The sequence below is a fragment of the Brassica napus genome, chromosome C1 (genome assembly GCF_020379485.1).
Source record: "Brassica napus cultivar Da-Ae chromosome C1, Da-Ae, whole genome shotgun sequence".
In the NCBI taxonomy this organism is placed as follows: domain Eukaryota; kingdom Viridiplantae; phylum Streptophyta; class Magnoliopsida; order Brassicales; family Brassicaceae; genus Brassica; species Brassica napus.
The window spans coordinates 13,262,278-13,277,545 of NC_063444.1; the positions used below are offsets into that span (position 1 = coordinate 13,262,278).

The following is a 15,268-nucleotide window of genomic DNA, read 5'->3' on the forward strand; positions in this document are numbered from 1 at the left end:
AGGGCATTAAAAGCTCCAAACAGTTCGTACAAGGTTGTTGCCACTATTCATTGCAGTGGCAATATTGTAAATACTTGAAGAAGATGAGGTTGAGACAGTAAAGAAGCCATTTTCGAAAAAAAAAAAAAAAATGTTAATGGCATTTTCGTAGATAAAATGCAGGTATGGGGTTAAAATCTCAAAAAAAAAGGAGTCAAAAGAAAAGGTTAGTTTTCTGTTTGACTCCAAGTTTTGAGTCACTTTTGCAAAAAACCCTACAATAAATCTCAAAGACTTATATATATGTTGACATATCGGGTTTTTTTATCACACAAACTAACAAAACGTTAATTTTCAAAGAAGAAATACAATGTCAACCTCTAGATTTGCCTTTTTTTGTATCATCCTCGTTTTTCTTGGTAGTTTTCATGAAAGTATGTTATATAAGTTTACTTTTCTTCCAATCCTTTATTATCATACTTTTAAAAGCATAATCATTTTCTCCATCATTTTTTAATTTTTTTTTTAAATTATACAGGTGCTAAATTCAAAGTTGATGCTGCTAGGGCACCATATTGCTACAGAGGACCAAAGTCTGATTGGTGCTGCATCACAAAACCGATGGACAGCTGCCGCGGCACCAGAAAGGAATGTGATGCCAATTGTAATCCCAAACGCCGTCTTTGAATTTTCCAGAAGAAAAGTTCTATAATTATATATTCACATGCTTTCGTACTTCTATTATTCTAATTTTAAATAATAAAACTAGGTGTTAACATGCGCAACCACGCAGGTGTTTGTTTTCATTTTTAATATACATATTTTTTTACATTATTAGTGATATATATTTTTAGCGTTAAACATATATTTAAATGGTGATATGGCTATATTAAATATATTAATTTTACAATTTATATGCTGAAGTTTAATCAATTGATTCAAACTGTCACATGTATTTGTCATTTTTTATTATATATTTATGTTACTGAATTTCTTTTGATTATTAAAAGAATTAAGGCATGAAACAACATATTTGAAATTTATTTGTATTTAATTTATTTATATATATAGTTTAAGATGTGTTAATTATTATACTTGTATTATGTATTTTACTAATGTTAACTCATTCTACCAACATATTATAACATATATATTTTATATTTATGAAAACAAAATATATTAATTTATGAACTTATATAAATATCATATTTAATTGAATATAATAAATTTATTTTTCAACGGATTTGTTAGAATTTTGCATATATATATATATGTATATATTTTCTATTTGAAAAAATACACAGAAAGATATTATGATTAAAGAACTGATGGACCTTTATGCAACCAATCACATGTTTTGTCGTGTGTGGTATATTATGATTTTCCCTTCTACTACCAACCTTTTACAAAACTTTTATAGTATTATGGCCAATGTTTTTTTTTTTGTTTCTACTGTTTTTTTTTTGTTTTAGTGATCATGAAGAAAGAGTCATCCATCTCAAATATGAGTTGATTGAGTTCTATCATAAGAAAGAGTTATCCATCTTTGTTAGGAACTCATGTAAAAGAACATAAAACAACACTACAAGAAAACATAATCTTAACGAGGGCGATTTTCCTCGTTATTTCGTCGTAAAAGAGGCTTTACGACGAATTAGCGAGGAAACGCGTTTGCTCGTTACACGTCCGTCGTAACACATATTTCCTCGCTAATTCGTCGTAACTTAGCGAGGAATATATTTCGTCGTAAAGACGAAGTAGAACGATTCGTCGTAAAGATGTCGCTACAATTCCTCGTAAGGGCGTCGCTACAATTCCTCGTAAATAACTCGAAAACAGTTCCTCGTAATCTACACGTAAATACCTTGAAAGATTTTCCTCGCAAAATACACGTAACAACCACGAAATGATTTCCTCGTAAAATGGTCGTAAACATTTCCTCGTTATTTCCTCGTAAATACTTCCTCGTAAAATACTCGTAAACTGTTTCTCGTCATTTCCTCGTAAGATTTCCACGTAAAGAGGTCGTACATTAGCTACGAATTTACTTCGTTTTTATTATTTTACAGAATTTTAAAATATAATAAAAAATAATTAAAATTATTTAATTTAATAATAAATTAAAATTCAAAATAAAAATAAATTCATATGAAAATATTTTATAAATAAATAAGTTTTGAATTTATATAATACAACAACAAAAAAAAACTAAGGGTCGTTCATCGCCCGGTAGAATTCATCACTCCTCCTCGTAACATCCGCCTCGTTATGTACGTCGCCGGATGACTCGCCATGAATGGGATGTTGTTGTCGCATGTTCCTCAACATGGACTCCCATTCCGGATTTGTGGCCGCAATAACGTCTAAGAAGCCCTCGACTCCACCCATACGAGATTTTGTCGCGGTCAACTCGTTACGCAGCTGAGCGGACTCTCTACGCAGCTCCGTGACTTCATCATCCCGTCGCTGACCATAAGACGATGTCGCTCTCGGAACATCGTTGACGGAACCAATACCCAATGTCCGTCCCTTTTTTTTAGGGACAACCTTAAAAACAAAAAAATAAATATTGTAAGTAAATATTTAAAGTTAAATTAAATGAATAATTAAAAATTAATTTTTTTGAAAATTTACCTCCTCGTAAATCTTATCCACTTCAAGTGTGGATAAGGTGACGGGTAATCCGTCGGTAGACTGCTGGGTCAGCTGAGTCTGGCGGTCTTCAACCCGAGCAACTACGTCGTTGTAGATTTGCTCGGACTTGCCATCTACAAATACGCCCGCCTTGTTCTTGTGGGTCCTCTCGTAAAGTTCCATAAGAGACGGGAGATGTCCCGTCTCTTTGGCCTAAAAAACAGTTAAGAAAGTTAGAATAAATTAATATAATTATTAAAAAAATTATTTAATAAAATATTTAATTACCATTTCCAAACGGACACCGGCGTGGGGTTTTTGGCCCGTAGTGTGAAGCATCGGCCCGTTCCCGTGCTCATCGACCGTGTTACGGGAGTTAGAGCAAGCCTGGGCGATTCTAATCGAATCAGGAAGGCGCCAATAACGGATGAGGCCATCCCACACGTCCGTGGTGAGCTCAGCGGGTTTGCCACGCTCATACCCCTTCACGATCCAGTCACCCTTCCAGTTGGAGACCGTGTCCAACAAGCGAACTTTCGCTTTCGCGTTAAACTTCTTCCTCACCCTCTCAGTGATCCCCAAAGCCCAATTATATTTTTGCTGTTGGAAAAAATAAATTAACAATTAGTTTTTTAGAAAGTATATATATAAATCATGAAAAAATTAAAAATATATAATTAATTAATAGAAACTTACAGCGTAAATTTTGAACCACGTCTTTCTGACGTAGTGAGGCGTCTTACTCCAGTTTGGATGTGCCATGGAGAAGTAACCCTTGATCGTGTCGGTTACGTCCGATGCAAGACATCCGTCAACCCCCCACCTGGAAAATACAAATTTAAAATATAAATTATTTTTTAATGTTATAAAAGATATTTAAACGAATTAAAAAAATTAATGCAACATACCACAACGTTCCGTCCGGTCGGTCTGGGTCGATGACTGGTAAACCTTCTCTGCCTGGCAGACTGAGAATGTCCTCTACCGTGTACTGCGAGTAAGGAGCACTCGGAGGCACCATCAGATCAGGATGAATATCAGCGACCATCGGAGGTGCCATCGGAGGAGGCACAGGAGGAGGCATCGGAGGAGGCACATGAGGAGCCGATGGTGCACTAGAAGAAGTAGACCCAGAGACTCTCTGAGTGTACTGAGTCTCGGGGACAGTCTCCTGGCCCGAAGAACTGGGAGCGGAAGAAGAGGCCGGGTCTAAACGACTACCCGGCTCACCGAAGATCTCTCTGTAATGGGCAGTAAGTCTTCCTTTTCGAACCTGGAAAAAAAAATGAAATTTTTAAAATTAACATCAACAATATATTTTCCAACATTATCCACCTAATCAACACTAAATAACATAAAATCCGCAAACCTATCTAAATTCCCTATACTAACCACCTAATATATCCTAAACTAACCAAATTAGAGAGGAATCAGAGAGGCTTACCATTGCTACGAAATGGAGAGGAAGTAGAGAGGAAGTAGAGAGGAAAGAAAGAGTGAGCGGTCGGGTGTATATATAAGATTACATATCGTCGCAAATTCGTCGTAAATGTACGACGAAATAGCGAGCAGTTACAAAGGCCCGTGTTTTTTTTTACGAGGAAATGGCGAGGAATCACAAAGGCCCGTGTTTTTCTTTTCGTGTACTTTACGACGATTTTGCTTACGTGGAATTAACGTGATATATGTTTAAATCTTTTTACGTGGTCTTTACGACGATTTCATCCTACGTGGAATTAACGAGGGTTATGTTTAAATCCCTATAACCCCAAACCCGAAACCCGAAACCCCAAACCCCAAACCCGAAACCCCAAACCCGAAACCCGAAACCCCAACCCCGAAACCCGAAACCCAAACCCGAAACCCGAAACCCCAAACCCGAAACCCCAAACCCCATATTCCTTATTTTCTACTTCATATATTCCAAACCTCCATCTTTAATTTTCTACTTCATATATTCCAAACCCCAAACCCGAAACCCGAAACCCCAAACCCGAAACCCGAAACCTGAAACACCAAACCCCATATTCTTTATTTTCTACTTCATATATTCCAAACCCCAAACCCGAAACCCCAAACCCGAAACCCGAAACCCCAACCCCGAAACCCGAAACCCCAAACCCGAAACCCGAAACCCCAAACCCGAAACCCCAAACCCCATATTCCTTATTTTCTACTTCATATATTCCAAACCCCATCTTTAATTTTCTACTTCATATATTCCAAACCCCAAACCCGAAACCCGAAACCCCAAACCCGAAACCCGAAACCTGAAACACCAAACCCCATATTCTTTATTTTCTACTTCATATATTCCAAACCCCCATCTTAAAATTTTCTACTTCATATATTCCAAACCCCAAACCCGAAACCCGAAACCCCAACCCCGAAACCCGAAACCCAAAACCCGAAACCCGAAACCCGAAACCCGAAACTCGAAACCCCAAACCCGAAACTCCAACCCCGAAACCCGAAACCCGAAACCCCTAACCCGAAACCCGAAACCCCAAACCCGAAACCCGAAACCCCAAACCCGAAACCCGAAACCTGAAACACCAAACCCCATATTCCTTATTTTCTACTTCATATATTCCAAACCCCCATCTTTAATTTTCTACTTCATATATTCCAAACCCCAAACCCCAAACCCGAACCCCAAACCCGAAACCGGAAACCCAAATCCCCATCTTTAATTTTCTACTTCATATATTCCAAACCCCCATCTTTAATTTTCTACTTCATATATCCCTAGAACCCCAAACCCGAAACCCGAAACCTGAAACCCGAAACCCGAAACCCCATATTCCTTATTTTCTACTTCATATATTCCAAACCCCCATCTTTAATTTTCTACTTCATATATTTCAAACCCCATATTTAATTTTTGGTTTCGTCGTTATTTCCTCGCTGTCTTACGTGGACTTTACGACGATTTCATCCTGCGTGGACTTTACGACGATTTCATCTGCGTGGACTTTACGACGTTTTCATCCTACGTGGACTTTACGACGATTTCATCCTGCGTGGACTTTACGACGATTTCATCCTGCGTGGACTTTACGACGATTTGTGCTTACGTGGAATTAACGAGTGTTATGTTTAAATCCCTAGAATCAGAAACCCAAAACCCGAAACCCCAACCCCCAAACCCCATACCCTAAACCCGAAACCCCAAACCCGAAACCCGAAACCCCAACCCCGAAACCAGAAACCCGAAACCCCAAACCCCAAACCCGAAACCCCAAACCCCATATTCCTTATTTTCTACTTCATATATTCCAAACCCCCATCTTTAATTTTCTACTTCATATATTCCAAACCCCAAACCCGAAACCCGAAACCCCAACCCCGAAACCCGAAACCCCAACCCCGAAACCCGAAACCCAAAACCCGAAACCCCAAACCCGAAACCCGAAACTCGAAACCCAAACCCGAAACCCCAACCCCGAAACCCGAAACCCGAAACCCAAAACCCCAACCCCGAAACCCCAACCCCATATTCCTTATTTTCTACTTCATATATTCCAAACCCCCATCTTTAATTTTCTACTTCATATATTCCAAACCCCATATTTAATTTTAGGTTTCGTCGTTATTTCCTCGTTGTCTTACGTGGACTTTACGACGATTTTATCCTGCGTGGACTTTACGACGATTTCATCCTACGTGGACTTTACGACGATTTCATCCTGCGTGGACTTTACGACGATTTCATCCTGCGTGGACTTTACGACGATTTGTGCTTACGTGGAATTAACGAGTGTTATGTTTAAATCCCTAGAATCAGAAACCCGAAACCCGAAACCCGAAATCCCAACCCCCAAACCCCATACCCTAAACCCCCAAACCCAAACCCAACCCGAAACCCCAAACCCAACCCGAAACCCCAAACCCGAAACCCGAAACCCAAAACCCGAAACCAAAAACCCGAAACCCCATATTCCTTATTTTCTACTTCATATATTCCAAACTCCATCTTTATTTCCATTCCAAACCACAATATCCCACATTTGCTTATTCATAAAACAAACTCCCAGCATTACCTTATTCATAAAACAAACCCCACATTATCTTATTCATAAAACAAACTCCCTCATCTTATTCATAAAACAAATACATCAATCGGATACATCGACATTCTCGTCATCACTAGAAACATCATCATTTTCATTAAACTCGTCTTCAACAGCTTCGTCTGTGGCATCATCGGTAAGATCTTCGTACTCGTGATTATGCGGATCAATGAGAAGGATGTCATCAATTTCTTGTTCAGGTTCCTCGACTTCATTTATCTGTTCTTCTTGCAATGGTGGTTCTTCTCCACTGATGATTCGTCCTCGAGGTGTAACTTTGATCACTGCTAACCAATTTATACCTGAATCTCTCATCCGAGGGTATGGAAGGAAGCTAACTTGGTCTGCTTGTGAAGCTAAGATGAAAGGCTCGAATTTGTTGTACCTTCGTCCACCGTTGACATCAACTACACCAAATTTGTTAGACCGAACACCTCTGTTGACGACGGGGTCGAACCATTCACATTTGAAGAGGACGCATTTCAGCTTCAGTATCCCTGGAAATTCGACTTCAATAATCTCCGTCAAGATCCCGTAGAAATCTGTTTCCCCTTTCACACATATTCCATAGTTACTGGTCGCCCGCTGTCTACCATAGTCATATGTATGAAAAGTATAGCCTCGTGTGAAATACATCTGTGATGTGGTGACCTTTACAAGTGGAGATTGAATTACTTCGTGTAACCACTTAGGATAATCTGCATCGTCGTCGTCATAATCAACCTGCAAAAATAAAGAGAATGTTAATGAAATACAGATAATGTATGAAAAAAAGTTTTAGTTAGTACCTGATTCCGCAACCACTTAATGAAGTGTTGATCTTTCCTTTTGTCTACGTCACTTGTGGATATACCAGGAAATGTTTCTTCGACTTGAGAAACAAATAGGCTGTAAAATCACATTTTATAGGAATGAATCTCTCGCAATTATACAATTAATTATACTTATATGTGTTTCGAAGTGTCAATATATGTTACCTTTCAAAATAACGCATCAATGGATCTTCGCAATTGAGTAGAATATAGGTGTGTGCACTATGAGCGTCTTCTTCACTCGACCACCAAACCTCTTTACACTTCCCACCGAGTCGCCCAATCTGGCTAAAGATGTCTGGAACACCAGCAACTGCATATGTTGGCGCAACACCACCATCATCATATCTTCTTGGAGCTCTTCTCCGTGTACGTACTTTTGACGCAAAGTAGTACGATGTGAAGTGAGAAACTTCTTCCGTCAAACTTCCAGCAATTATAGAACCTTCAACTTTGGCGAGGTTCTTTGCTTTTCCCTTCAAATATTTCATGGCTCGCTCATACTGATACATCCATCCGTAATGTACAGGTCCACGAAGCAATGCCTCATATGGGAGGTGGACAGCTAGATGCTCCATGACGTCAAAAAATCCGGGAGGAAATATCTTCTCCAAGTTGCACAATAAGATGGGAATGTTCTCCTGAAGCTGTTCCACAACTTCTTCTTTAAGAGTGCGTGTGCTCAGATCCCTGAAAAATGCTCCAATGCCTTTTATATTCAAAAAAAATTAAACACATTGTTAGTCATATATTATTTTGTAAATTATTGTGATATAATACACTACGTACCTGCAAGTGCTTCATGTACGTTTGTTGGAAGTAGCTCCGCAAATGCAAAGGGCAGTAGTCGTTGCATAAATACATGACAATCATGACTCTTCATCCCGGAGAACTTTTGACCCTTTTCAACACATCTAGAGAGATTCGAAACATACCCATCGGGGAACTTCACTTCTGATGCCACCCAGTTGAACAACACCGACTTTTTTTCTGAAGATAATCTGAATATCGGAACGGGAACTTGTCCATTGCTTTTAATATGTAACTCGCTTCTTGAGCAAATATCCGGCAAGTCCAACCTCGATTTTATGTTGTCTTTTGTCTTCCCTGGGACATTCAATATTGTATTCATGATGTTCTCAAAGAAATTCTTCTCTATATGCATCACATCGAGGTTGTGGCGCAGAAGAAGATCCTTCCAATATGGCAACTCCCAAAATATACTCTTCTTGTGCCAGTTGTGATGAACACCGTAAGAATCTGGCATATTACGAGGGACATGCCAATTACCACCCCAACGAACTGTTTCGTTAGCTCCGTAGTAGTCGATTTGCGCTTCAATTTGTTCTCCAGTTAGATATGGAGGAGGAGTGTCTCTCACAACCCTTTTGTGCCTAAACAAATTCTTGTTTCTTCGGTAAGGATGGCCAATGGGAAGAAATCGACGGTGACAATCAAACCAACTTGTCTTCCTACCATTCTTCAGTTGAAACGCATCTGTCGTTCCATTACAATATGGACAAGCTAATCTCCCATGTGTAGTCCATCCAGACAACATCCCATAGGCAGGGAAATCACTTATGGTCCACAAAAGCATCGCTCGCATCGTAAAATTCGTCTTCGTTGAACAGTCATACGTCCTCACCCCTGTTGACCACAAATCCTTCAACTCTTTTATCAGTGGTTGTAGGAAAACATCCAGGGACCTTTTTGGATGGTTCGGACCAGGTATTAATATGGTCAAGAATAGTAACTCCCGTTGCATGCACATCTCCGGTGGCAGGTTGTATGGAGTAAGAAAGACTGGCCACAATGAATATTGTCTCCCTGACATTCCGAACGGACTAAATCCATCTGTGCATAATCCGAGATACACATTCCGGATATTGCTAGCGAAATCTGGATGTACTTTGTTGAAATGTTTCCAGGCTCTTGCATCTGATGGATGAGTCATCTCACCATCCGTCTGAGTATGCTCGGCATGCCATCTCATCTTTCCAGCAGTCTGCTCTGATTGATACAATCTTTTCAATCTGTCTGTAATTGGTAGGTACCACATCCTTTGGTATGGTACCCTATTACGTCCCCGTCCTTGCGGCTTGAATCGTGGCTTCTTGCAGAATCGACATTCTTCTAGCTTCTCATCATCTCCCCAATAGATCATGCAGTTGTCGATGCAAACATCTATCATCTCAGAAGGCAACCCAAGACTATAAACCAGTTTCTGAATCTCATAATAAGAATCAGCAGACACATTGTCTTCCGGCAAATACTCTTTAAACAAGTCCGCCCATTCGTTCATGCAACTTTCAGGTAGATTGTGATCAGTTTTAATATTCATCATTCTAGCAGCTAACGACAATTTAGAGAGACCTTCTCTACAACCACTGTAAAGTGGTTGATTCGCCGCGTTTAACATTTCGTAAAACTTTTTTGCATCTATATTAGGTTCTTCATCTCCATCATGAGCTACGAATGCATCAGCTACCATATCATGAACCCTATCATAATCTACCATCTCCTCTTGCTGGTAACTATGTTCATTATGCAAATGATGATCAACCGGTTCTTTTTCCTGAAAATTGCTATTACTACTACTAGCTTCATTCTGATCATAATTAAAACCTTCTCCATGTTGAAACCAGATATAGTAATTTGCCGTGAAACCTCTATTTATTAAATGCTTCCAAACATTTTCACGGTTTGCCAGTTTCGAATTGTTGCATTTCCGACAAGGACAGAACATCTTACCACTTTCTTGGGCGAGCGGTGTTGAATCTGCTTGATGCATAAATGTCTCCAGACCCGCAAGGTATTCTTTCGTCACTCTCCCGTTAGCATCTCTATGCATATACATCCACTTCCGCAACTCGTAAATATTCCCGGAGCCAGCCATTTTTTTTTCTTTCACGTTTTTTGTTGTTGGTGTGTTTAAAATGATGTTTAAACATCCATATTTATAGGAAAATTCGAATCAGGTAGTTGTAATTTTGCTATGAATTTACGACGAAAATTAATTAGGTGGGCAAAAAAAACGTGTAACACCTATAAAGTTGGTGGATTCAAACATTTCCTCGCTAAATACACGTAAACTATTCCCTCGTAAATACCACGCAAAGTTTACGTCGTATTTACGAGGAAATAGTTTTTCCTCGTAAAATACTCGTAAAGTTACATCCACTTTACGACGAAACAGTTTTGTCGTTACGTTACGAGGAAATAACGATGACTTTAGTTTTTCACGTAAATTCGTCGTAAGCTCGACGCAAATGTACGAGGATTGTTTTTCCTCGTTAATTTTCGTCGTTAAGCATGTGTTTTCTTGTAGTGCAATATGAACTTTCAATATACACAATTTGTTACAGTTTGTATGTGAGAAAGATAGGAAACTTAGTGAGCGGCTCAAAAACCCAACTCAAGTTCACACATAAAAGATACAATAATTGTTAATTGTTACAATAATTGTTAATTGTTAAGAAGATATAAGTTAAATAGTTATTGAATAATTTATCTGGTACAATAATTGTTAATCGCCAACGCCAATACAATAATGGACGTTTTAATGACTATAAAAATGATTGACAATATATTACCAACAAATATATCAAGTTAGCATACTATATATAGTTAGCAAGCTATAGTTATGTGTATAGTGCTATAAAAATCAATAACATACATATTAGTGAATACTCATTCTTGGGTATCAAACCATATATCATCTAACAAAACATGTATCATATAACAAAATATGTACTAACAAATTGACCATGTATCAAACAATGTATCATCTACAACGTATCAACACATTTAATAGCTTATTATACCATGTATCAAATAATGAAAACTATTACTTCTTACCAATCATTTATCAATTAGTGGCATCATGTTTGTAACATCTAATAAACATGTATCCCATACAAGGATATAATATTAAAGATATGCTACCAAAACATGTATCAAGTAACATATAATGTATCAGCTAGCAAAATATTTATCAACTAACACTAACTATTTTCTAATATCTTACTAGCCATTTATGAATTTACGGCAACATGTTTGTAATATCTAACAAAACAAATATCCAAAATAATAACATAAAATTAAGGATCCGGCAAAACAAAAATAAATATCGGGTAAATGATAAAATATCGGCTAACATAAATGTTATCCAAATCGAATACAACATCACGAACTGATTGCCTCTTGTTTGGTTTATGCTTGGACAAGCTCGTCGATTCTTTGATTTCTTTCAAGTATTCGTAACATATTTTGTAGCAAGTAAGATCCCATGTATTTGGTAACACAAATGTATTATAACAACTAGCCTAGCAACAATTTGTTTTATATCAGATAACCAAATATGTATCTCAAATGGTGAATCCTCGACCATAAACACCACAATGGAAATGTGTTGTTGGCCCAAACCCCTGAGTCATGGTTTACGAACTCGCCGGAGACTGTGAGTCATTCTAAGAGCCAGATTAATACCTACACTCGGACTCGTTAGAGATCGTGGTATGAGGAGTGATGAGCTTGATCTTGAAATCAAATCGGATAGTGATTGAAAACGAAGAAGGCATATGAGGAGTTCGACGTTGAAGTGGCGATGGTATCAAAAAATTTGTAAGTAGAAAATTCATGGTGTAATCGTTAGTAAACAAAGTTATGAGAGAAAATATAATTCAGTGATGAAGAAATACAATTACAGAAGAAAGAGAGGAGAGGAGAGAGAGAAGAGAGAGAGCTATGAGAGTAGGATAATAAGATATTAGTGGGATTTTGAAAAAATCAATAGTTCTTGAGGTATTTACCTAATTATGGTTGAATCTATGTACATGACTCCTAATTTATCTAGAATATTTCATTCTTATTGGTTCAATCCCCATTCTCACAGTAGCTATAGATTAGTATACTAAAAATTGAAAGATTATTTTTTTCATTTATAAGAAACTAGTAAATAATAAAATTGGTAGCTAATGCGTCGCCAATCAATTTTAGCTTCAAATTGAATGTTTCAACGTTACTTATATATATGGCTGTGGTTAATGATATTTTAAATGGTGATATATTAGTATTAAGAAATAAAACGAAATATTTTTTTAATATAAACATTTTAAGATTGAAAGAATATAAAATTAATCAGTCAATTTAATATCAGCTTTTTTCGGATCATCATACAAAAAGTTTCAAAAACTTATATATATGTTCACTAACAAGATTTCTACAACACAAACTAACAAAACGTTTAGTTTTAAAGAAAAATCACAATGTCAACATCTAAATTTGCTTTCTTTTGCATCGTCTTGGTTTTTTTTGCTACTTTTCATGAATGTATGTCGTACATAACTTACTTTCCAATGCTTTATGATCATTATCATTAAAACTATAATCATTTTAACTGTTTTATTTTGAAATTTTTATACAGGTGTCAACAAAGTTGATGCAGCTGCACTAACATGCACTAGATTACCAAATTCTAATTGGTGCTGCAACACAACACCGAGAAGGTGCCGCGGCAGCAAAGTGGAGTGTGACGCGATTTGTAAACCCAAACGCCTCTGAATTTTTCAGAAGAGAATTTCTATACTTATATATTCTAAATTTTCTTTTACCTCTATTATTATTATTACTGAAAATAATAAATAGGAAGTCATGTTCTAGAGGAGCATCTAGTGTTGGGTTTTCTTCGAAGAGCTGAAATTGTTTTTATTTTTAATTCCGACTTTCTGCAATTGTATTTAATAAGTTTATAATTTCAGATATAATAATTTGAATCGATTAAGTTATTCTTTGGCATATTTGGTGATATCTTTTTTTGACAACAGGTTATATATTCTTCTCAATATAAATTATTTTTTATTTTGAATTTATTTAGATTAAATCATGCTACTGTAATTGAATTTAGTTTGATTACTTCTTTTAGATTAGAACATATATTTATATTTATGTATAAGTTAATATATTTTGTTTGCCCTAAATTCAAAAGAGAAAAAGCTCAAATGTTGATTGGTCTAAAGTTACATAAGTGAATGAAATTTGTGATATTTAAACACATCGATCGTCGTAGTTTGAAAACATAATAATAACTAAAATCTAATAAGTATTATTGTAAGAGTTTGTCAATTACCTTGAATAGGACACATAAAAACCTGATTTTTAAATAATATTATATTTGTTTTGTTTGAGGGTTTATTGAGCTGACACATGGCGTTAATTGTCTTATGCTCAATAGTACGTGGATGCGGTAGAAAAGGGGTAAGTCAATTTTATTATTATATATACAATCATTTGTACACAAAGAAAAAAAAGAGAAATATTGTATTGGAAAATAAATAAATTAATAAAACAAAGACAAATAATGATTTGTGAAATAAATAAATAAAGTAAAAATGAATTTTGATAAATACCTTTCTGTAGTATTTATTTGATGTTCAAGTCCTCATTTGAATCCGCCAAATGTGCATCCTCTCCTAGAAAAATGCTATACAATTGATTGTATTTTGTTCAACGGTCCTTTTGTTATTTATTTCCTAATATTTTTATCGCTGTCGCACAAGAAAACCAATAAGGCGCAAGTCAGATTTCAGGTCAAAACAAATTAGGTTGAAATGCATCACATGATTTTGTTTTCAGAAAGTCCCCTTGGTATCAACTTTGTTTTCAGAAGGTTGAGTTTGTTTCTTTCACATAAAATTGGATGAGAAAAATCCTCTTTCAGCTTCGATAGTAACGTAATGTATGCATGTTTTTAGCGTTAAACATATATTTAAATGCTGATATGGTTATATATATATGTTGAAGTTTAATCAATTATTTCAAACTGTCACATGTATTTGTCGCTTTTTATTATATATTTATGTTACTGAATTTTTGTTTGATTATTAAAAGAAATAATGCATGAAACAACATATTTGAAATTTATTTGTATTTAATTTATTTGTATATTTAGTTTAAGATGTGTTAATTATTATATTTGTATTATGCATTTTACTAATGTTAACTCGTTCTGCCAACATATTATAACATATATATTTTATATTTATGAAAAAAAAATATATTAATTTATGGACTTATATAAATATCATATTTAATTGAATATAATAAATTTATTTTTCAACGGATTTGTTAGAATTTTGCATATAAATATGTATATATTTTCTATTTAAAAAAACAAATCAAAAGATATTATGATTAAAGAATTGATGGGCATTTATGCAACCAATCACATGTTTTGTCGTGTGTGGTATATTATGATTTTCCCTTCTACTACCAACCTTTTACAAAACTTTTATAGTATTATGGCCAATGGTTTTTTTTGTTTCTACTGTTTTTTTTTTGTTTTAGTGATCATGAAGGAAGAGTCATCCATCTCAAATATGAGTTGATTGAGTTCTATCATAAGAAAGAGTCATCCATCTTTGTTAGGAACTCATGTAAAAGAACATAAAACAGTATGAACTTTCAATATACACAATTTGTTACAGTTTGTATGTGAGAAAGATAGGAAACTTAGTGAGCGGCTCAAAAACCCAACTCAAGTTCACACATAAAAGACACTTTTGCAACAACAAAAAATTGAACATATAAGATCTGTCGATGGAGTCCACTCTGTTTTTAGATTTTAATGTTATGCATAGTTCGTGAATCAATATATGAAAATAGCAAGCCAATGTATTGCACCTTTGACTTCCCTATAGTCATGTTCGTTTGGTTGGCGCAGGTTTCGGCGTCAGCGGCAGCGGCAGCGTCAGCGGCAGCGGCAGCGTCAGC

General features: G+C 36.1%; 2 long non-coding RNA genes across 2 annotated transcripts; both read left to right on the forward strand.

Annotated features, from left to right (window-relative positions):
* The first annotated feature begins 278 nt into the window (after positions 1-278).
* LOC106374389 lies at positions 279-811 on the forward strand. The gene is made up of 2 exons (XR_001274926.3): positions 279-413; positions 518-811. It is a non-coding gene; the product is annotated as an uncharacterized LOC106374389 (long non-coding RNA).
* An 11,216-nt stretch (positions 812-12,027) lies between these two features.
* On the forward strand, positions 12,028-13,280 carry LOC111201896. Its single transcript, XR_002654836.2, has 2 exons — positions 12,028-12,829; positions 12,924-13,280. It is a non-coding gene; the product is annotated as an uncharacterized LOC111201896 (long non-coding RNA).
* Positions 13,281-15,268: the final 1,988 nt, after the last annotated feature.